The following is a 25,124-nucleotide window of genomic DNA, read 5'->3' as shown; positions in this document are numbered from 1 at the left end:
GGGAGTTTTTCACAAATCCAGCGCTCCCTAACTCATGCCTGGCTGTGACGTAAATGGTGTGCGACCGTGAAGCCAGGACAGTAAACAAACATGTCGTCGGTAGTATGGGACTATTTCAAAGTTTCAGAGTTAGATAGTTTGCTTGCTATTTGTATTAACAAATGCAGAAGTTCCACGAGGAGGGAAAAAGGCAACGAGCTATAATACTTCCAACCTGATTAGTCACCTGAAGCATCGCCATCGCTACGATGGTGTGTTAAAAGCGTACGAAGACGCCTGCGCTGCTAAACTAGCGGCGAATCCAAAGCCAGCTGCAAAGGCATCGGGGCTTTTACCTATCGACGAGGCTTTTGAAAAAGGCAAGAAGTTTGCCAGAGACGACCCCAGGGTTAGTTTTGTTCATAGTAGTAATGCTCATGTCATTTGCTCACTACTAGTCTTTTTTTTACCACCAGGTCAGTGTGAGAAAAAGTTTTTAGAGAGTACTTGTCCATGGACAAGTGAGTTTGGAAATGTACTTGTCCGAATACATTTTTCACTTGTCCAGAATGGACAAAAATTGGGGCCACTGGAATCTTCTTCTTCGTCATCGTATTTTACATTTTCCCACGGTTTTTACGACACCGCTAACGTAAGTGAGCGGTAAGATTTTTACTGCATCACACATAGGGTTGGGTATCGTTTGGATTTTAACGATTCCGGTTCTGCTTTTCGATTCCGGTTATTTTCGGTTCTCGATTCCGGTTCTTTGAGAGGGTAAAAATAAGTCAAACTGGGAGACAAATATATTTATGTAAACATTAAGTCAAATCTGTATTCCTATTTACAAATCATTTCATACTGTTTAATTTCTTACAGTTATTGAATACAATTATATACAAATAATCTCTGCATTGTTTAGTTAGTTCTAAGTGGTGCAGTTTGAGAATGTACAATTGGCCCAGTCTCCTCTGATGTTACACTGCAACCTGCCTGTGAGACAGAGTCCAACCACACATGTCCAACACATAGGACATAACCTAATAATAATAATAATACATTATATTTATAGCCTATAGGCCTAGCGCTTTTCTACAACTCAAAGACGCTTGCACGCTTACACATATCCTGCAATACACATGCTGCAGCTGCCCAGCTGCAGTATGTAAAAGTAAATAAATAGTATTTTCATTTCAATAATGTACTTTCTATACCCTGCTTCATAAACAATACTGACATCCCTGTGCTCCTCCGAGTCTGGGGTTCCGGGGATGTGAGGACAGCGCGAGGACACAGACAGGGAGGCTTCACTTCATAAAGGAAATGGCGGTCAATATTAACAACACAGGAGCAAAAACGCTTAATAACCTTCATTACGTGTTAGAGAAAGAACATAAGAAAGTTTGACAAAGATGAGGCTGTTAAACGGGTGCAGCGATCAGCTGATACGGAGCATATGAGAGAGCTGCAGTCCGCGGGGCTCGGCCTCGCCTCCTGTCCTCACAACTCTTATTAATCCCGGTACCGGACAATTGTTATTTGTTCCTACTCAGAACCGAGTTTTGCTTCCCAACCCTGCCACTGTGCTACACTTCCCGCCCCGCCCCGCCCCATTTCCTTAGGAATCGACAAGCAGAACCGAAACTAACATTTCTAAACGAACAATGGCGGACACGTACAATTTGCGAATGAGTTCTGCCTTTTGTAAACTGAATGTATCAATAATTTGTCAATAAACGTCACTTGTCCGCCGGACAAGTCAATTGACAGATCTACTTGTCCGATATTGTAAATAACACCTCCCGGACGGTAGGACGTGTACTTTTTCGCACACTGCAGCTGTGAAAAAACTACAGGTACATTTAATATATATATATATATTATTATTATCGGTTATCGGTATCGGTCTTGAGAAGCAGGAAGTTATCGGTATCGGTTTAAAAAAAACAATATCGTGCATCCCTACTGATCATACATGCACAGAATATTATAGATTATCGTTATACCAATTATGATGACATGTGTATTTATAATGGCTCACCTGTGAATGGTTTCTCCCAATAAGATCCTCTATAAAAGAGCCAGTCTTCAGTCGGAGGAAGGGGGTGAACACCTCCATGTTGGCTGGCTGGCTGTTCTTTATGGTGGTTGTGAAATAAAGACACTATGGTGTGCAACTCTACCTTCTCTCGTGTTTGGTTCTTTCACTGGAAATCCAGCCGCTAAAAGGGTCGCTGTCTCACACACCCGAACGTGAATATCACCGGTACCAAAAGAAAAAAGACTGAAGTGCAAACCCAACTCCCACTAGCATTTAAGCCTCCACCACTCGCAACAAGTTCAGACCGAGCCAAAGCTATTACAAACGCCAAATATCCTTATATACTGAAATCTCTCTCACACAACATACTGAAATCTTATTTTGTGTGTTTCATGTGTGTGTGTGAGTGCGTTTCACATGTGTATTAGAGCATTTCATATGTGTGTGTGAGTGCGTTTCACATGTGTGTGTGTGAGTGCATTTCATATGTGTGTGTGAACGGTATTTCTGAATAATGTCCCGTTACGCCCCTCATAGCAGTCCCTCCCCTCTCAAGCAAGCTCTAAGTCCCTCCCCTCTCTCGTGCACTCGGCCACGCGCTAGCTGCCAGAGCATGTGAGAAAACGAGAAGCATGGCTGCAAGTGGGAGTGCAACTGCCGCTGCGCCTCGGCTTGTTGACAAAAAAGACGCCAGAAGCGAAATTTGGAAGTATTTTAGCTATATCTCAGTGTGCGAAAAAGTACACGTCCCACCGTCCGGGACGTGTTATTTACAATATCGGACAAGTAGATCTTTCAATTGACTTGTCCGGCGGACAAGTGACGTTTTTCGCCCCAATTTATTGACAAATTATTGATAAATTCAGTTTACAAAAGGCAGAACTCATTCGCAAATTCTACGTGTCCGCCATTGTTCGTTTAGAAATGTTAGTTTCGGTTCTGCTTGTCGATTCCTAAGGAAATGCATCTCGCCGCTTTCTGTACAGTTAGATGGGGGCGGGGCGGGAAGTGTAGCACAGTGGCAGGGTTGGGAAGCAAAACTCGGTTCCGAGTAGGAACAAATAACAATTGTCCGGTCCCGGGATTAATAAGAGTTGTGAGGACAGGAGGCGAGGCCGAGCCCCTCGGACCGCAGCTCTCTCTCTCTATGCTCCGTATCAGCTGATCGCTGCACGGTGCAGCTCAGCGTCTGTCTGTCTGTCTTTCTACACACAGCGGATCCGCTGCCCGTTTAACAGCCTCATCTTTGTCAAACTTTCTTATGTTCTTTCTCTAACACATAATGAAGGTTATTAAGCGTTTTAGCTCCTGTGTTGTTAATATTGACCGCCATTTCCTTTATGAAGTGAAGCAGCCTCCCTGTCTGTGTCCTCGCGCTGTCCTCACATCCCCGGACCCCCAGACTCGGAGGAGCACAGGGATGTCAGTATTGTTTATGAAGCAGGGTATAGAAAGTAGCTACATTATTGAAATGAAAATACTATTTATTTACTTTTACAAACAGTGAGCAGCTGGGCAGCTGCAGCATGTGTATTGCAGGACATGTGTAAGCGGGCAAGCGTCTTTGAGTTGTAGAAAAGCGCTAGGCCTATAGGCTATAAATTAGGGGTGTAACGGTTCACAAACATTTCGGTTCGGTACGTACCTCGGTTTTTTGGTCACGGTTCGGTTCGGTACGTTTTCGGTACAGCAGAATTTTTTTTCACAAAACAAAACATATATATATATTTTTTTATTATTATTATTAAACTGTGAATAATGTATTCACTCAAATAAATACAAAATATAATAAAATAAACATTAAGGTGCAGCATTTCGATGAACTAAAATAATCTGTATTTGAACTTTACTGTACTAGTACTCACAAAACATAAACTATTAGTTTTGGGTTTTTAATTATTATTAAACTGTGAATATTCACTCAAATAAATACAAAATATAATAAAATGAACATTAAGGTGCAGCATTTCGATGAACTGAAATAATCTGTATTTGAACTGTAGCCTACTGTACTAGCACCTAAGCAGCCAGTTTAACATTAGGACTTGCTTGTCATTGTATTTTCATGTTTTTTTAAATAAAAATGAACTTGTCCACATTGCTTGCCGAAAGGGCAGATCTGCTGGCACTAACAATGTCTCCTGCTGTGGAGAACACCCTCTCTAGGGACAGAGGTAGCAGATACAGCCAGGTAGCGCTTTGCTAACATGGCAACATAAGGATATTTGGCGTTTGTAATAGCTTTGGCTCGGTCTGAACTTTCTGCGAGTGGTGGAGGCTTAAATGCTATTGGGAGTTGGGTTTGCACTTCAGTCTTTTTTCTTTTGGTACCGGTGATATTCACGTTCGGGTGATGCCTTTTCAAGAGCGTGCAAGTTTGATGTATTGCCAGCCGCGTAACCAATTTTAGTTGAACAATGCCGACAAACAGCTTTGGTTCGGTCCACCTGTCTTTGTCCGTCATCCTTGTACGTAACTGCGAAACCAAAATGTTCCCAAACCGGAGACTTCAATGAAGCTGGAGGATTTTCGAGCTCAACTTTATCTGCGTTCGCCATGAATTTTTGACAGTTCCTCAAATTACTGACTACATTTGAACGCATCCCTCTGACCAGCTCTCATAGTATGCCTCTCATCCAATGAAATGACTTGCTCGCTCTATGACGCGTTGAACCCAATGTGAGCAAATTACTCTGAATGCTGCGACGCAGCACCTGAGATTACTTCCAAAAAGTTATTCACGTTCTCAATTTTTTACGTTTAACGTTATATTCGTTCGGTACACTTCGGTACACACCTGTACCGAACCGAAGGGCCCGTACCGAATAATTTCGGTACGGGTACGTGTACAGTTACACCCCTACTATAAATATAATGTATTATTATTATTATTAGGTTATGTCCTATGTGTTGAACATGTGTGGTTGGACTCTGTCTCACAGGCAGGTTGCAGTGTAACATCAGAGGAGACTGGGCCAATTGTACATTCTCAAACTGCACCACTTAGAACTAACTAAACAATGCAGAGATTATTTGTATATAATTGTGTTCAATAACCGTAAGAAATTCAACAGTATGAAGTGATTTGTAAATAGGAATACAGATTTGACTTAATGTTTTCATAAATATATTTTTCTCCCAGTTTGTCATGGGACTTATTTTTACCCTCTCAAAGAACCGGAATTGAGAACCGAAAATAACCGGAATCGAAAAGCAGAACCGGAATTGTTAAAATCCAAATGATACCCAACCCTATGTGTGATGCAGTAAAATCTTACCGCTCACTTACGTTAGCGGTGTCATAAAAACCGTGGGAAAATGTAAAATACGATGACGAAGAAGATCCCCAATGGCCCCAATTTTTGTCCATTCTGGACAAGTGAAAAATGTATTCGGACAAGTAAATTGCCAAACTCACTTGTCCATGGACAAGTACTCTCTAAAAACTTTTTCTCACACTGTATCTCTGACAGTGAGGGCAAGCCTACGGACACCACGAGGCCTGTCTGTGAGAAATGTTTTAGATCCCTGCAAACCAAGGGAGCCAACACATCAAACTTGGCTAAGCACCTCGCCAACCGGCATCCAGAGCTGTTTAAAGAATGTAAAGACAGACAGGTTAGCGAATGTGATAGATAACATCATTACATCATGCTCAAGCCATGCCCTCAAATCTAAGTCAATAAAGTTAACTATCAACCCTCCTTCCACCAACACACTAACCTCCTTTTCCCCTCTCTCTCCAAGTGAGGTTCTTACCCTCATTACCTCTGCCCGCCCTACCACCTGTCCTCTGGACCCTATCCCTTCAAACCTCCTTCAGACTATCGCTCCTGATATTCTACCGTTTCTCACCCATTTCATCAACACTTCTCTAACTTCTGGTCACTTTCCAAACAGTCTCAAGGAGGCAAGAGTAAACCCTCTCCTAAAGAAACCCACTCTCAACCCGTCTGTTATAAACTACAGGCCTGTCTCTCTCCTCCCGTTCCTGTCTAAATCACTTGAACGCGCTGTCTTTAAACAACTCTCCTGTTATCTCAATCAGAACAACCTTCTGGATCCGCACCAGTCTGGTTTCAAGGCAGGTCACTCCACAGAAACTGCTCTCATTGCTGTCACGGAGGAACTGCACACTGCCAAAACTGCATCCCTCTCCTCTGTCATCATCCTGTTGGACCTGTCTGCTGCATTCGACACGGTGAATCATCAGATCCTCCTTCGCACTCTCCAAAAACTTGGAGTTTCAGGCTCTGCACTTTCCCTCCTCACCTCATACCTGAAAGACCGTACCTACAGGGTGACTTGGAGAGGGTCTGAGTCCGACCCTTGTCAATTAACTACAGGGGTCCCTCAGGGCTCTGTTCTTGGTCCCCTCCTCTTCTCCCTGTACACAAACTCGCTCGGATCAGTCATTAACCCGCATGCTTTTTCTTACCACTGCTACGCTGATGACACCCAATTAATTCTGTCCTTTCCCCGTTCAGAGACCCAGGTCGTCGCACACATCTCTGCTTGTCTAGCTGACATCTCTCAGTGGATGTCTGCTCATCATCTCAAGCTCAACATTGACAAGACTGAGCTGCTCTTCCTTCCGGGAAAAGATTGTCCCACTCTTAACCTAACAATCAACATCGGCACCTCAGTTGTTTCCCCGACTCAGACTGCAAGGAATCTGGGTGTGACCCTAGATAACAACCTGTCCTTCACTGCAAACATCGCTGCTACAACCCGTTGCTGCAGATACACGCTTTACAACATCAGGAAGATACGTCCCCAGCTGACTCAGAAAGCGACTCAGGTTCTGGTCCAGGCTCTCGTCATCTCACGCCTAGACTACTGCAACTCCCTCCTGGCTGGTCTACCTGCATGTGCCATCCGACCTCTGCAGCTCATCCAGAATGCAGCGGCTCGTCTGGTCTTCAACCTTCCTAAATTTTCCCACACCACTCCGCTCCTCCGCTCGCTTCACTGGCTTCCGGTAACTGCTAGAATCCACTTCAAGACACTGGTACTTGCGTACCATGCTGCGAATGGATCTGGCCCTTCCTACATCCAGGACATGGTTAAACCGTACACCCCAGCGCGTGCACTACGCTCTGCATCAGCCAAACGACTCGCTGCGCCCCTCGCTGCGAGGGGGACCCAAGTTCCCATCGGCGAAAACATGTGGGTTTGCTGTCCTGGCTCCAAAATGGTGGAATGAGCTCCCCATTGACATCAGGACGGCAGATAGCTTGCACATCTTCCGGCGCAAACTGAAGGTCCGTTTACGCCGGTTGTTAAACAACATTGTTATGGGGAAATGCAAGTTTGCGTCCAAATGGTTGGAAGATAAGGAGGAAGGACAATCAATACGGTATATAGTCAATGTGAGGTAAAGTGTGTCGCCAATGTAACCGGTTAAAACTCAAAGTGGCGATGAGGTCTTAAAATGTATGGAAAGGGTCTTAAAAAAGGTCTTAAAATGTATTACATTTGACTTCAGGATTGCTGCATATACCCTGAACACCACTATTTATTTTAACGCGATTAACGCATGTGTATTTTTTTTCCTCGGCCGCCCCGTAGTTTCAGAGCGCACCGAGTTTAAAATACCATCTACAAGCTGATGCTGACAGCCCCGCTCCTGCCGCCCGCTTGTGGCAGACCACACTTCCACGCTCACCGGCAGGCACCGACTGGCCATCTGGAGGACCGGGAGGGTGTGTGTATGTGTGGCCCGAGCGAGCGAGAGACCTTACGTACATTGTTGTTGTTAGCATCTGGTGCTAGCTAGCTGCGCTAACGGATATAAGGAGCTGTTTAAATGAAAACAGAGGAGCGACATCTCGCCACAACTGCGCCGAGCACTTGACTTTATGCAGGAAGCCAGACAGTGGGACATTGTACGAAAAGTCAGCACACTCAGCACGGATAGTGCGCGCAACATGATTGTAGCGTCCAGGCAGCTCCCGTTCGAGCATATGCCTTGAGTTGCACATAGCTCCAACGATCCATCACACACACACACACACACACACACACACACACACACACACACCCACACAACCCACACCACACACCACACACACACACACACACACACCACACACACACACACACACACACCACACACACACACACACACCACACCCCCACACACACACCATTTGTATTGTATTATTGTATGAGAGAGGTTCCAGGTTGAATTGAGGCGAATATTTGTAATGTTCAGAGGTTGTTGTGTTTAATATTCATGAGAATATTTGTCATTGTTCAAATGATAATAAACATTAGCATAAAGCATATTTGTCCACTCATATGTAGATAAGAGTATTAAAAACTTGAAAAATATTCCTCTAAGGTACATTTAGAACAGATAAAAAATGTGCGATTAATCGCGATTAACTATGGACAATCATGCGATTAATCGCGATTAAATATTTTAATTGACTGACAGCCCTACTTAAAATGTATGGAAAGGGTCTTAAAAAAGGTCTTAAATGGTATTACATTTGACTTGAGGATTCCTGCATATACCCTGTATAATTAGTTTATTCTACTAATCGCCTGAATTGAAGACATTTGGTCGACTAACAATCGACTAACAATCTTTAGTCAAGGCAACACACAGTGTCAAAAAAGACTGCGTTGGCCGGGAATCGAACCCGGGTCAACTGCTTGGAAGGCAGCTATGCTCACCACTATACCACCAACGCTCGACAGATGTGAAGTTGCGCAATGTCGAATACTCAGTGTGCGAAAAAGCACACGTCCGATCGTCCAGGACATGTTATTTACAATGTCAGACAAGTACATCTTTCCATTGATGTGTCCGAACAAGTGACATTTTTGGCCCATATTTATTGACAAATTATTGATAAATTCAGCGGAATATGACATAAGTATAAATAAATGTGTAAATAAATGTATGAAGAAATACAGGAATAAATAAATGAGGAAATAAATATGGAAATAAATAAATACACAAATAAATAAATAAAAGAATAAATAAATGCATAAATAAATATGGGAATAAATACATGAATGTATAAATAAAAGTCGAAATAAAACAGAACACACGTTATTATGATAACACTTTATATTAAGGTACACAAATTAACCATCAACTAGTTGTTAATTAACATGCATATTAGCAGTACATTGGCTCTTTATTAGTCATTATAAAACACTTATTAATGCCTTATTCTACATGACCATATTTTACAAGTAATAAGCCATTAGTTGAGAGTTTTTCCTCAATAACCCTCTAATTAGTGCTTATTTATTGCAAGTAAGGAAATTGTTGTACAGTTTTGGTCTTAATATGCTCTGCTCAATATGGGTCTAATCAGGCAGCAGTACCACAAGAATAGTAATTCTCCCATAATAACACTTAACAAATATGATCTATTCTTATGTAACAAGACTTTAACCTGTTTAGCCCTGAGCCTGTTTTTCAGGTCTCAGGCTCGAAAATGACATTCCCAGAACAAATGACCATATCTTCCCTTCTAAAAGGGTTACATTAATAATCTTTTTTCTCAAAGTAATGATAAACCTGTGAGTTGGATGTAGAAAAGTCAGAATCAATATAGAAAATTCAGATTGAACATAGTAAAAAAATGTAAATGATAGTGTCCATCCAAAAAAAAAAATACTTATAGTGAAAAGCACCCTTGAATGATGGGATGGTAGAGTAAAAGCTTTGGGAATCCAAACTATAACATATAATAAGTACCCTGTATCAAGATTGATGCAAAACAAGTGACATTTGACCTTTTTTAATTGTGGCGGCCCGCCACAAATAAATCAATGCATGGGAAACACTGGACTGTCTGAATAGTCTATATTTAATGCTAAAATTACAACTATGATGGCCAATTACACTTTGAAAAAAACCATTAGCTGACGCTGGAGATGACAACGTTTTCACTTTTATAAATCAGCTACCTGGATATTGTTGGCCATGCTGAACACTAGGCATTTGCTAGTGACTTCTGTCTCAGTGCCGGGGGTCTGGTTGCCACAATACCTTATTAGTTTTCTGCAAACATCACAGGTTGCAGTATTTTGGTCTGCAGCTGTAAAATAACACCAAGCGGCTCTCCTCTTATTCTCTGCCAAGCAGCCAGCAGTGTGCTGCTGAGTCATGTGACTGCACGCCTGCAACACTCAAAGTATATAGCTTTGGGGGAGGGGCAGAGTGAGCATGAGCAAAGTGAGTGAGAGTGGTGTTTGCACATGCACAACAACTATGATGTAACAGGAATTGTGCTCTGAACAGAGAAGAGAAACTGAAACTTAAGTATCGATCACATCACGCATACCAACGTTGGTAGCGATACATCGATATTTTTTATCGATCCGCCCACCACTAGTCCATACACACCATTCCAATGTGTCAGTACGTCTTGTAATTAAAGTTAAATAATAAGCTTTCTGTTGATGTTGTTAGGTCTAGGTTTGTTATGTGTTTGTACGAATATCTTTAAGGAATGTTCAATGATTTATATTTTTAACTGGTAAGAGTTTTGTCACTGTTTCCGTAGTGTAGTGGTTATCACGTTCGCCTAACACGCGAAAGGTCCCCGGTTCGAGACCGGGCGGAAACACTTTATTGTGTTTTTGAGTATTTTATATGCCTTATCTTTATCGGCCAGTTGTTCACAACAAACAAGACTTATTTATACAACTCCAGGTTGTTGATATGGCATGGAATAGATGTTTAACCCTTGTCCCTGAACGTTTACCCCAGAAATTGCTGCTGCAATTGCTGCGTCCTCTGAGATCATGTCTGGTGGTCAGTGGGCAGTCCTTTTGTGAGGAGTGTGTGTGTGTGTGTATGTGTATCGGGGGGGAGGGGGCGGGACTTACAATGATGTAAGGACAATAATGTGAATGTGGGCTTAGTTACCCTGCAGTAAGACACATTCAGATCATTGGCCAGTTCATAGTTTTCGGCAGTGTGAATGGGGGATTTCGGTCTGCTATTGTTGTGACCACATGGGAGAGCTTGCATGAAAATAACAAGAACTTAGTTATATCTTTCTATATTTAGGGAAAAGACAGACGCCCAACGTGGGGCTCGAACCCACGACCCTGAGATTAAGAGTCTCATGCTCTACCGACTGAGCTAGCCGGGCTGTTTAATTTGTGAAAACATTTGTGTTTTTGTTTGTGTCACACTGTTGGAAGTTATTGTTTCATAGTCCCTAAATTCGTTCATGTGTTCTGTAATTCAATCAAAAATATATTGGACTTGAGGCAAATCTTCTGCCAGAGAAAACATACACTCACCGGCCACTTTATTATGTACACCTTGCTAGGTTGGATCTAACTGCCTTAATTCTTCCTGGCATAAACTGCGTATCACTTCTCTTAACTTGTATCCCTGCGTCCCTCACTTGTGTCTTTTCCATGCGTCTTAATCCTTCCCACCAGGGATGCATGGAGGGACGCAAAAAAAAACACGAGAAGAGAGAGGACGCAAGGAAATGTGTTTTAGGAGCAATGGGACGTCCTTTCATCCGGAGTGTCATGTTAAGCGACATCCATTTGTGATGACGCCGGTACAGCTGATCAGCAGACCCTAACCCAGCCAGCCCTGTCCCCATTTTATTCACACACACAAAAGCCAGCACAGATAAGCGCCATGGGACGCTCCTTAAGATGGCGCACACAAATCAACTTCCAGTGAGACCGAGGAGCGAGTAAATTACAAATTAGTGACTTGAGACCAATCCATAGACTCAACAAGTAGCTGGAAACATTCTTCAGAGATGTTGGTCCATATTGACGTGATAGCATTACTTGATGCAGCCGATTTGTCGGCTGCACATCCATGATGCGAATATTTTGTTCCACCACATCCCTGTTCTCTTTTGGATTGAGATGTGGTGACTGTGGAGGTCATTTGAGTGCGGTGAACTCATTGTCATGTTCAATCAACCCGTATTTTTTCCCCCCAATTTGAGCTTTGTGACATCGCGCATTACCCTGCTGGAAGATGGTACACTGTGGTCATAAAGGGATGGACATGGTCAGCAGCAACAATACTCAGGTAGCCTCTGGCATTTAAACTAGGGATGCTCCGATCGATCGGCCGATACTCACTCTCTACCGATCGATCGGTGCTCTCTAAACATTCCGATCGCGAGAGCCGATCGCATGACGTAAAATACATGACACTTTTCTCTGTGTGCGGCAAAACAAGCTCGCCAAAATGGCTTCACCGGTCTGGCATTATTTTAAGGTGTCCGAAAAAGACAGTAAAATAGCGGTATGCAACGTGTGTGAAGCAGAAATCCTGCAGCTCCGCCCGCCGGACCGGTAAGCGGAGCGAAACACACAAGAGTTAGACCTAACACACTTAGCTATTTTATCTACCTCTGGAACAAGCTAAACTAGTCATTATAAATATATGTATTCTTCACTGTCTGGTCACTCATTACTGGATCAGTGAGCTGCATGAGATACTGACAGGCTGTCAGGAGAGGGAGAGAGGAAAAGAGAGCGCTTCCGCTCATTTCTCCCGTGTTATTATCCAAAGTGAATGTAAACTTGAATAATGTACATCATTTGAATGTAATAATTAAGTTGATTGTTGTTTGTGGAAGCTCCAGTGAATGAGCCCCATTAACTGAGTTTTAAACATCACTTTAAATGGAAGATTTAAAGTGATGTTTAAATCTTCCATTTAGGCCCCGCCCACTCGATCGGATCGACGATCGGTATCGGCTGATACTGATACCGGCGATCGGAGCATCCCTAATTTAAACAATGATCAATTTGTACTAAGGGTCCTAAAGTATGCCAAGAAAATATCCCCCAAACCTAGTGCTGCGTACCGGTACGCCGAACCGGTACTGGACTTGTAAAAAGTTTCGGTTCAAGTCCGGTTAAAACTGGAACGTCGGGAACCGGTACTTGGACTCGCAAAAAAACTAGCACTTACGTATATTCTCCTTCTTGTTCTAAACCATCTAAAACCTCCCTTAAGGCAGGAGAGACTGAAAAGAGTCTAGGGAAGCTTATAAAAGTTAACAGCATTTAATTACACAAAAGATGCGGTGGTGTACAAATGAAATCTGCGATTGGAGGCGCTCTCCTCATCTCCCGTCAGCCCAGGTCAGCAGGTAGAGATCAATTCTTGGCTTGCTCTTCCTGTTGTCATCTGAGGTCTTCTCCTATTGGCCGGCGTCGTCGGGGGGCGGGTCCAATGCAATTCCTGCCTTTTTCTGTTGCTAAATTACATCATTCTGGTGTCTGTGGTTATTTAAACATTCCCTGATAAACGTTATTCAGCGTCAATAAATGAGTGCTAAACCCAGTGTGCTCAGTGTACAACATCACATGTCATTTCACCTTCGATTCACGGTTTGAAAACGTAGCATTTCGCCTTTCAGCAACGTTTTAGGGATTTAGGCTCAGTCAGCTCAGGGACTGTTTGGTTACTTTAGTTTGGTAAATGAAATGAATGTTTGAACTTTGTAGTAGTTCACTGTAGTTGCTGTCATAAGTCATTTGTAGACTAAGTGGCAAAAAGTGTTTTTTTTACATTTGTACTTTGTAGAGAAATCTAGACACAAGCTGGAAGGGAGCACAATAAACCTGACGAGTTTGAATTTGAGTTGATTATGAGTTAATTTTCAATTGATAATTAGCTCACAATAAGTTCACTTTAGTTACTCACACAACTTGACACAAGCCATGGGTTCAGGTCCGGACTTATAAGTCCGGACCTGAACCTGAACCTCTGGACTTGAGTCCGGACCTGAATCTGAATGTGAGTCCAGGTACGCAGCACTACCTACACCATTACACCACCAACACCAGCCTCAACCGTTGATACAAGGCCGGATGGATCCATACTTTCATGTTGTTTACGACCAATTCTGACCCTACCGTCCGAATGTCGCAGCAGAAATCGAGACTCATCAGACCAGGCAACATTTTTTCAATTTCTATTGTCCAGTTTGGTGAGCCCGTGCAAATTGTAGCCTCAGTTTCCTTTTCTTAGCTGACAGGACTGGAACCCTGTGTGGTGTTCTGCTGCTGTGGCCCATTTGCTTCAAGGTCCGACTTGTTGTCCGCTCAAAGATGGTCTTCTGCATACCTTGGTTGTAACTAGTGGTTATTTGAGTTACCTTTCTATCATCTTTTTCGCCCAGAGAACGGCCGCTCACTGGATGTTTTCCCTTTTTCTGACCAATCTCTGTAAACCCTAGGGATGGTTGTGCGTGAAAACCCTAGAAGATCAGCAGTTTCTTAATGTTAAGCCCCAAGCCTGTTTTTTAGGTCTCGGGCTCGAAAATGGCATTCCCAGAACAAATAACGATAATCTTTTTTCTCAAAGCAATGATACACCTGTGAGTTGGATGTAGAAAAGTCAGAATCAATATAGATTTTTTTTATTTTAAAGTAAATTCAGATTGAACATAGTAAGAAAATGTAAATTATACTGTCCATCCAAAAAAAAAAAACATTACTTATAGTGAAAACCACCCTTGAATGATGGGATAGTAGACTAAAAGCTTTAGGAATCCAAACTATAACATAAGTACCCTGTATCAAGATTGATGCAAAACAAGTGAAATTTGACCCTTTTATAGATTTTAGAAAAGAAAAAACTAGGGCTGTCAGTCGATTAAAATATTTAATCGCGATTAATCGCATGATTGTCCATAGTTAATCGCGATTCATCGCAAATTAATCGCACATTTTTTATCTGTTCTAAATGTACCTTAGAGGAATATTTTTCAAGTTTTTAATACTCTTATCAACATATGAGTGGACAAATAAGCTTTATGCAAATGTTTATTATCATTTGAACAATGACAACTATTCTCATGAATATTAAACACAACAACCTCTGAACATTACAAATATTCGCCTCAATTCAACCTGGAACCTCTCTCATTCAATAATACAATACAAATGGTGTGTGTGTGTGTGTGTGTGTGTGTGTGTGTGTGTGTGTGTGTGTGTGTGTGTGTGTGTGTGTGTGTGTGTGGTGTGTGTGTGTGTGTGTGTGTGTGTGTGTGTGTGTGTGTGTGTGTGTGTGTGTGTGTGTGTGTGTGTGTGTGTGTGTGTGTGTGTGTGTGTGTGTGTGTGTGTGTGTGTGTGTTGTGTGTTGTGTGTGTGTGTGTGGTGTGTGTGTGTGTGTGTCGTGTGTGTGTGTGTGTCGGTGTGGTGTGTGTGTGATGATCGTTGGAGCTATGTGCAACTCAAGGCATATGCTCGTAACGGCGAGCTGCCTGGACGCTGCAATCATGTTGCTGCGCACTATCCGTGCTGAGTGTGCTGACTTTTCGTACAATGTCCCACTGTCTGGCTTCCTGCATAAAGTCAAGTGCTCGGCGCAGTTGTGGCGAAATGTCGCTCCTCTGTTTTCATTTAAACAGCTCCTTATATCCGTTAGCGCAGCTAGCTAGCACCAGATGCTAACAACAACAATGCACGTAAGGTCTCTCTCTCGCTCGCTCGGGCCACACATACACACACACACACACACCCTCCCGGTTCTCCCAATAGCCAGTCGGTGCCTGCCGGTGAGCGTGGAAGTGTGGTCTGCCGCAAGCAGGCAGCAGGAGCGGGGCTGTCAGCATCAGCTTGTAGATGGTATTTTAAAGTCGATGCGCTCTGAAACTACGGGGCGGCCGAGGAAAAAAATACACATGCGTTAATCGCGTTAAAATAATTAGTGGCGTTAATTTTTTTTGTGTTAACGCGTTATTAACGCCTTAAATTGACAGTCCTAGAAAAAACACTTCTGGGGTCATTTGGGTGGATTTTCCATATCTCTGGGACCCATCGGTCGATTTTGATGATTGACATCTCTTTTTAAGGGCTATACTGTATAGGGCTCTAAAGCAACTGCTCCATTATCTGTATCAAATGCACACATTGATGCCACTATGACACAATAAAAATCGAAAGTACTACAAATAAACTGTTATGTAATGTTAAAGGGGACCTATCATGCAAAATGCACGTTTTGATGTCTTTTATACATAAATATGTGTCCCCAGTGTGTCAGGGAACTCACGCAGCATCAGAAAATGAAACCCTCTCTCTTTTCCTCCGTACCCAAATAAATAAAACAGGGTTACAACGGAGCTGATCCAGATTTGACGTAATATCGGAAATGTAGGCTGGCTTTACACCCACGGCCCTATCAGAAACGTTGCTATCAGAAATAATGGCCGACTGTTTTGGACGTAATATGGTCGGTGCATATTTACATTAGCATCGCTAACACTCAGAACTAACCTGTACTGCACAGAGCATGTATGTGAAGAAGCAGGAAATAAAAAGGAACTCACCTTGTGGTATAACCGGAAAGAGAGAAAGCCTTTAAGCTCCATACTGTTTCAGAAATAATCCTTGATAATCCATGATATGGCGTTTCATCACCGCAGTATCTGCCGGTAGCATCTCCCGCATGAGCTCAGCCCCCTCCTTTTTTTTAAATAATTTTTTTTTTTTTAAACTTTATACCCCAAATCAGCACTTTTGAAACAGGAAGTGAAATAGAGGGCCTATAGCTGTCAACTGTTCAAAATCTGATCACCAGTTTTTTTTTTTTTTTAAATCACAAGTCATACAAGTCTCTGTGGCGCAATTGGTTAGCGCGTTCGGCTGTTAACCGAAAGGTTGGTGGTTCAAGCCCACCCAGGGACGGCTCTTTTGTGCTGACAACGACGATGCCTCCAACATTACAAGAAAGTAATTCAAGTTTTGTAAATCTTGCATCACCTCCGGTGTCCACCATCTGCCGTTATAGCAATATTTGTAATAGTCTTAAAGCAGGGATCTGCAACCTTTTTGACCAAAAGAGCCATTTTGCCCCCTTTTCACCAATGTTTTTGGTCTGGAGCCGCAAAACATATTTGATAGCTTATAAAGTTGTATATATTGTTATATCATAGACAAAAACTACAGTTTTTTTGCATTTATTGTTTATTACATTATAGAAAACTGTTTACTTAGGAGAATAGAAAAAATACACAGGCCTACTTTAAAATAAACTTTTTATTTTTTTGGGAGGGGTGTAAGTTGATAACATATTATCAAATGGAATAATTCAATGTATACGACAGTGCCATAGCTACATTTGTTAGGTCTAAAGGTGTGTTTTGCTCCACTCACCGGTCCCTCACATCGGGCAGAGCTGCAGGTGCTGATCTCTCTCTCGCGTCTGGTTATACTTCACTCGCGTTTATGTCCAAATCCATCAGATCTAGCTAGTTCTAGCTAATGATATGGCTGCTGCCCCTCCTTACACGCAGACAGGGTTGGGAGGGTTACTTTGTAAATGTAATCAGTTACTGATTACTGAATACATGGCTCTGAAAGTAATCCGAATACAGTTACAGTTACGTGTCTTAAAAAAAACGTACTACTTTTGGATTGCTTTCTTTTTCCATCACAGATGGCTATGTTTTGGTGTACAGGAGACACAAAAAGCAAAAGGAAACTGAACGTGTTGTTACTAGGGCTGTCAAGTTAACGCGTTAATAACGCGTTAACGCAAAAAAAAATTAACGCCACTAATTATTTTAACGCGATTAACGCATGTGTATTTTTGTTCCTCGGCCGCCCCGTAGTTTCAGAGCGCATCGAATTTAAAATGCCATCTACAAGCTGATGCTGACAGCCCCGCTCCTGCCGCCCGCTTGTGGCAGACCACACTTCCACGCTCACCGGCAGGCACCGACTAGCTATTGGGAGGACCGGGAGGGTGTGTGTATGTGTGGCTCGAGTGAGCGAGAGAGAGAGAGACCTTACGTGCATTGTTGTTGTTAGCATCTGGTGCTAGCTACCTGCGCTAACAGATATAAGGAGCTGCTTAAATTAAAACAGAGGAGCGACATTTCGCCGACAACTGCGCCGAGCACTTGACTTTATGCAGGAAGCCAGACAGTGGGACATTGTACGAGAAGTCAGCACACTCAGCACGGATAGTGCAACAAGATTGCAGCGTCCAGGCAGCTCCCTCCCGTTCGAGCATATGCCTTGAGTTGCACATAGCTCCAACGATCCATCTCTCACACACACACACACACACACACACACACACACACACACACACACACACACACACACACACACACACACACACACACACACACACACACACACACACACACACACACACACACACACACCATTTGTATTGTATTATTGAATGAGAGAGGTTCCAGGTTGAATTGAGGCGAATATTTGGAATATTTGTAATGATCAGAGGTTGTTGTGTTTAATATTCATGAGAATATTTGTCATTGTTCAAATGATAATAAACATTAGCATAAAGCATATTTGTCCACTCATATGTTGATAAGAGTATTAAAAACTTAAAAAATATTCCTCTAAGGTACATTTAAAACAGATAAAAAATGTGCGATTAATTTGCGATTAAATATTTTAATCGACTGACAGCCCTAGTTTTTACTGTTTTAATGGCTTATCAAGATCACAACTGAAACATAACCTCTGAAACGATGTAACAACATAATACACTTTTTGGGGATGCAGCTTGTGATGTGAGGAATGAGGGACACGGCTTAGAACGGGCGTGTCGCCTTCTGTCCTGCCAGTGTTGGCAGGACAGGACTGCGCCGAGCACTTGACTTAAATTGAATGAGGACAAAACTGAAGTCCTACTTGTCGGCCCCAAATCAAAAAGAGAGATGCTAACAAATAATCTAGGAAGTTTAACCACTTGGATTAAACCGGAGGTGACAAGTCTCTGTGTCATCCTGGACTCAGATTTGAACTTCAACGTCCATTTAAACAAAGTGACCAAAATAGCTTTCTTTCATCTCAGAAACATAGCGAAGGTAAGACCATTCATAAATCAAAATGATGCAGAGAAGCTAATTCATGCTTTTATATCTAGTCTTGAGTTGCACATAGCTCCAACGATCCATCACACACACATACACACACACACACACACACACACACACACACACACACACACACACACACACACACACACACACACACACACACACACACAGGTATTTCCAGTTACTTTACATTCAGTATAAAATCACAGAAACACATATACATAGGCTACATCTGATTACAAAGTCTCATCTGATTACAAAGTCTCATCTGTACAGAACAGTATGATAAAATAATCGATGGCAAAAACATGTCACTGTAAATGTCTCCGTTGTGGGACGAATAAATGATTAATTTAATCATCTACACATGTAATCTCACTTTTACACACCAAAATAACGTTAACAAAGAGTAAACGTTTGCTAATGGAGAGTCTATTTTGTCCAATAAAAAGTTCATGACTCGATAAAAAATATATATCAACAAACCTATTGTTCATTTTCGCGGTATTCCCCACACATTGCCAGTACACTATTACTGTAATATTTACACTTACCCATGTCCAAATGGATCCTTGTTGTTGTCTTTGTATTCTTCTTCTTCAGAAGAGTCGAAGACTTCACGTTCTGAGGCTCTATCTTCACTGCTGCTAGCGAAAAAAATCTCTAGCGAAGTCGGCAACTGTAACGTTTTTTTTAGCCATTTTATCTGTCTCTCTCTCTCTCTCCTCACAGATGTAAACTGATGGGAGACACGTGGTTTATGTTTTTTTTACTTGGTGGGTAGGTCCTTAGTGATTTCTCGATGTCCATTGGTCATTTCAGACCATGATGGCTGCCGGCCGAGATTTCCTTGACGGACACACAAATCCACCAATCCCACACAGTGTAAAGTCAAGCTGCTTTGAGCGGCCATATTGGCTGCTGTGCCCTGGTTACAGTCTCACAGGAGATACCGCTGGAAAGCTACTCATTCTAATTCTTACTAGATACAACCATGGAGGATTCAAATATAACGCATGCATTTCAGCGTGTCACATTAACTATCGCGGGCCGCCAGAAACATTTCCGAGGGCCGCCATTGGCCCGTGGGCCGCACTTTGAGAACCCCTGCTCTAAATGGACAAGGACCCAGCTACATTGCTGACTCTCTAATAAACTACACACCCGCCAGAACACTGCGATCATCAGATGCAGGTCTATTAGAGGTCACCAGAAAGAGTCATAAGAAGATCGGTGATGCAGCCTTTGTAAACTACGCCCCAAAACTGTGGAACACGTTACCCAACAATATTAGGGAAGCCAATACATTAGGCATTTTTAAAAGGCAGCTTAAAACCTATCTTTTTACCAAAGCATTTGACTGATTGTACACTATTATACTGCACTATTCTCTGTGATTGACATTGCACTATTTCTCTATGTTTTATTCCCCATGTTTTTATTTTTAATTATTTTATCCCATTTTATGCTTTGCTCTTGCTGCTTGTTTTACACTGATTTGATGTCTTATTTTTTACTGATGTAAAGCACTTTGAACTGCAATCCCCTATATGAAAGGTGCTATATAAATAAAGTAATGCTGTCAAAATTATCGCGTTAACGGCGGTAATTCATTTTTTGAATTAATTGCATTAAAATATTTAACGCATTTAACGCATGTGCAGAATGGCCCGCCCCATACATCCCACCAGTGGCAGCACCAGGGTATGGCTGGGGTAGGCTACACCCATACCAAGAAATGGCTTAGCCCCACCATGAAAAATGATGTTAAAGTAAGCAAAATAAAGTCTGCCAACTCACGCCGAGAATTGCACAGACAGCAGTTAGTAAGATTGATTTCAGTAGCCACTTGTCTGGAAATACCGAAGACCAGAAACGGTTTTTAAAACTTTTGTCACGTAGTGATCGTCTTCTCAATAGAACATCTTTGATAATGTCTTCTGGCCAATCAGAATCACGATAACGGCGTGGTGTTGTTGCAGGAAGTCCCGACGGAAAATACTTTTGCTGTAGTACAGGGGTGCACATAACTGGTACGCAGGTTATGTGCGTAATCTGAAATGCGTACCGTCACTTGTGTCACAAAGCGCATTTGCGTACCGACGTACTTGTGAAGCTTTTCCAGAAGGCGGTTAGATCACCGGACGACAGAGTCGGTCTCCGTGTGCACAGACAGGGCTGCTGTTAACGTCGGTCTGTACAACGGAATTGTGCCAAAACTACGCTACCGACTACCGGCTGCGGAGGGAGACTCCCCCCCTTCACTGGAGAACTGCGCTAAAACAGCTGATCACAACGTTCACACTCTGTGGTCACGAAGTACTCCACTAGCCCCCCCCCCCCTCTGTCGACTTTCCTTTAGTACTCCCCCGTTGATAGAAATCAACACGTAATGAATTAAGACCCACGGTTTGATGATTGATAGGTGCTCTCTTTCATTTTGACACACAGAAAAATGTTACAATAAACATGTTAAATGGATATATCTGCCTTCTTTCATTTATCTTTCCATTCCCACAACAATATACATAAATAAATGGCATATTTTGGACATAGTTCGAATGGTGACTGATTAATCATGATTAATTAATTTTTAAACAATTAATCTAATTAAAAATTGTAATCGTTTGACAGCCCTAAAATAAAGTTATTATTATTATTATTATTGAATAGGTTGTTGATCTCTGTTGTAATAGGGTTACGTTACCCTAACAAGTTATGTTTTAAGCATGAAAGCTGTAGTCCTATAGCTGTCAACTGTTCAAACTGTGATCACCAGTTCAATACATTTGACAAATTCGACATGATTTCTATACTTATTTGAACATGCATTTATTTATTTTTCAAAATGTAGCACTTTTTTGTTTGTTTTCCCACATTTTTTTTTTTTTAGAGGGTATGTACATTTCGGTTAACCGTTTTTTTGGGGGTCGAATATTCGAATATACATTTGCTTTCAAAATTCCTATCCCTACTCTGCACGCATGTTCACTGTTCTATTATTAATAAAAGGCACAAAATTATAACAGCACATTGTTTACCCGTTTCACACACACCCACACATAAATAACATCCTGACCTGGGCCCTTTCTCATTTCATCAAATCCCCCTCCTCGACTCCTCGACTCCTCGGTCCTCCGGTAGTGACCCGGAAATGAATTTTAGCGCGCCATGTTGAAGGACATCTCATTTCCCTCAATGCACTTCGAGGACCGAGGATCGAGCGTCGAGGAGGCTCTCTGGAGGAGCTATAACCGAGGATACACTGATGGTTCCTCCACGGCTCCTTCGTGGATGCATTTCCGGGAACAGAGATGTTTCAAAGAGTCGTGACGCACGGCCGGACTTATCTCAGCCAATGACAGCTTTGCATGCATCCCCTGGATATTATTTTATTAACTGCTCTCATCGCAACGCCATGTTTACAGAGAGAACAGCTGTGAGGTCCATGCAGAAAGCAGAGCAGTGTGTAAAATATATATCACTCAGTATAACAGGCCTACTCTCTTTATTTGCTGTAGTTCAGTAGATAACTACAAACAAAGAGTCGATATTTTAAAAAAAAAATGTAGTGCTTCACATTAGGGCTGGGCGATTTTTTCGGTTTTAACGATTAATTTGCATTTTTACTTTCCTACGGTTTGTGAAATGGCTGAACCGAAAAATCGCGATTTAAAAACATTTCTAGACTCCGCAGATTTGTTTTGCTTTAAGGGACTCCGTAGTAGCTTACTCTCTCACTTTCCAGAACACGCACAAAACTCAGCCACATTGCCTGTGACTACCCGATCTGCAGCTCTGTGTACACATATATCACTTAAATTATTCAATACATCCTTTGTACTAAAGTATTCAAGAGTAAATAAAGTAAATACAGTTTAATATATCAATCAATCAATCAATGTTTATTTATATAGCCCAATATCACAAATGTTACATTTGTCTCAGTGGACTTTACAGTTTGTACAAAATATCAGTATGACAATACGACACCCTCTGTCTTTAGACCCTCACATCGTACAAGGAAAAACTTCCGGAGAAAACCCACAGTTTAAAGGGAAAAATGGGAGAAACCTCAGGGAGAGCAACAGAGGAGGGATCCCTCTCCCAGGACGGACAGACGTGCAATAGATGCCGTGTGTAAATTGAAAAGATAATACATTTGCAACATAGGTAGTCCAAATGTTTGGAAATGCATGTGTGTATAATAGGAAGATGAATCCACGAGGATATCCATCCAGGACCTATGATCCAGGACCACAGCCACGACTCAAGATCCAGGGCTCGCGATCCAGGACAGAGGAGCGCAGGATCATCCATGACTCCGGATCCCGGCGTATATAGACACCAAAAAGAAAGACATTTGGGGAAGCTGGGTTAATCGGAACATGAGAGTACACAGGTATAGACAGAGAGAAGGAAGAAGTAAGATGTCCCCCGACAAACTAAGCCTATATCAGCAAAACTAGGGGATGAATCTAATCAGCCCTAACTATAAGCTTTATCAAAAAGGAAGGTCTTAAGCGCACTCTTAAAAACGGATAGGGTGTCTGCCGCCCGAACACAAACTGGAAGCTGATTCCACAAATGTGGAGCTTGATAAGAAAAGGCTCTGGCTCCCATTGTACTTTTAGAGACTCTAGGAACAACCATTCTTGGAACGCAATGCCCTAGTAGGACAGTAGGGTATAATGAGTTCTTTAAGGTAAGATGGCGCCTGCCCATTAAGGGCTTTGTAGGCGAGAAGAAGAATTTTAAATTCTATCCTGTGTTCTATAGGGAGCCAGTGTAAGGCAGCCAGAACAGGAGTAATGTGGTCCCTTTTCCTAACTCTGGTTAGTACACGAGCTGCAGCATTTTGAATCAGCTGAAGCGACTTGACTGACTTCTTGGTACACCCTGATAATAAAGAGTTACAATAATCCAGCCTTGAAGTAACAAATGCATGGACTAGTTTCTCTGCATCGTTTTGAGGCAAGATATGCCTGATTTTTGCAATGTTACGTAGATGGAAGTAGGCGGTCCTTGAAATTGATTTTATGTGGGCGTTAAAGGATAAATCCTGATCAAATATAACACCAAGATTCCTTACAGTCTCACTGGAGGCCAAATTAATGCCATCCATAGTTAGTATATCCTTAGATAATTTGTTTCGTAGATTCTTCGGGCCAAGTACAATAACTTCAAAAAAGTTTAAGGTAATCCACGTTTTTAAGTCCTTAAGGCAGTCTTGAATTTTATTTAGATGATTAATTTCATCAGGCTTGATTGATAAATATAGTTGAGTATCATCCGCATAACAATGAAAATGTACAGAATGATTCCTTATAATATTGCCTAACGGAAGCATATATAATGTGAACAAAATAGGTCCGAGCACTGAGCCCTGTGGCACTCCATGGCTAACTTTGGTTTGCGTGGAAGATTCATCATTGACACGTACAAACTGAGAGCGTTCAGATAGATAGGACCTAAACCAGCCTAAAGCAGTTCCCTGTATGCCAACTAAGTGCTCTAGTCTTTGCAATAAGATATCATGGTCGATAGTATCAAATGCAGCACTGAGATCGAGCAAAACAAGAATAGAGACACGTCCCTTGTCAGAAGCGATTAGAATGTCATTTGTGACTTTAACCAGAGCTGTCTCTGTGCTATGATGTGTTCTAAAGCCAGACTGAAAATCTTCAAATAAATCATTGTTTTTTAAGTAATCACACAACTGTTTTGCGACCGCTTTCTCAAGAATTTTTGAGAGGAACGGAAGATTGGAAATAGGTCTATAATTGGCTAAAACCTCTGGATCGAGGTTGTGCTTTTTAAGAAGCGGTTTTATCACTGCTACTTTGAATGATTGTGGAACATAGCCTGATAATAAAGACATATTCATAATATTTAATAAAGAAGTGCTAATTAATGGAAAAACTTCCTTCAACAGCTTAGTTGGAATTGGGTCTAAGATACACGTTGATGGTTTAGAAGAGAGAATCATTGAATTTAATTGTTCAAGGTTAATGGCTGAAAAGCATTCTAGTTTACTATCTAGTGCAGGGGTGGCCAACCTGCGGCTCTCGAGCCGCATGCGGCTCTTTGCCTAGTTTCATGCGGCTCTTCAGTTCATATTGAATTTTATATGTGTGAGTTTGGGGGAGAGACACTGACTCCTGACTAGTGGTGCACGGTGTACCGATACTTGAAAGGTATACCGCGATACCCTGCCGTTAAAAACGTTACGATTCCTCCGTTTAAGAATGACGGCGGAAAGTACT

At 42.1% G+C, this 25,124-nt stretch overlaps 4 non-coding genes across 4 annotated transcripts; 2 read left to right on the top strand and 2 right to left on the bottom strand.

Moving 5' to 3' along the window:
• Positions 1-8,649: 8,649 nt before the first annotated feature.
• trnag-ucc lies at positions 8,650-8,721 on the bottom strand. Its single transcript has one exon. It is a non-coding gene; the product is annotated as a tRNA-Gly (tRNA).
• Positions 8,722-10,544: 1,823 nt separating this feature from the next.
• Positions 10,545-10,617, top strand: trnav-aac. Its single transcript has one exon. It is a non-coding gene; the product is annotated as a tRNA-Val (tRNA).
• A 458-nt stretch (positions 10,618-11,075) lies between these two features.
• On the bottom strand, positions 11,076-11,148 carry trnak-cuu. The gene has a single exon. It is a non-coding gene; the product is annotated as a tRNA-Lys (tRNA).
• A 5,465-nt stretch (positions 11,149-16,613) lies between these two features.
• trnan-guu lies at positions 16,614-16,687 on the top strand. Its single transcript has one exon. It is a non-coding gene; the product is annotated as a tRNA-Asn (tRNA).
• The last annotated feature ends 8,437 nt before the right edge of the window (positions 16,688-25,124 follow it).

This window comes from Gymnodraco acuticeps, unplaced genomic scaffold (assembly GCF_902827175.1).
Source record: "Gymnodraco acuticeps unplaced genomic scaffold, fGymAcu1.1, whole genome shotgun sequence".
NCBI lineage: Eukaryota > Metazoa > Chordata > Actinopteri > Perciformes > Bathydraconidae > Gymnodraco > Gymnodraco acuticeps.
The sequence above is the reverse complement of the archived record's forward strand: the minus strand, read 5'-3'. Positions and strand labels throughout refer to the sequence as shown.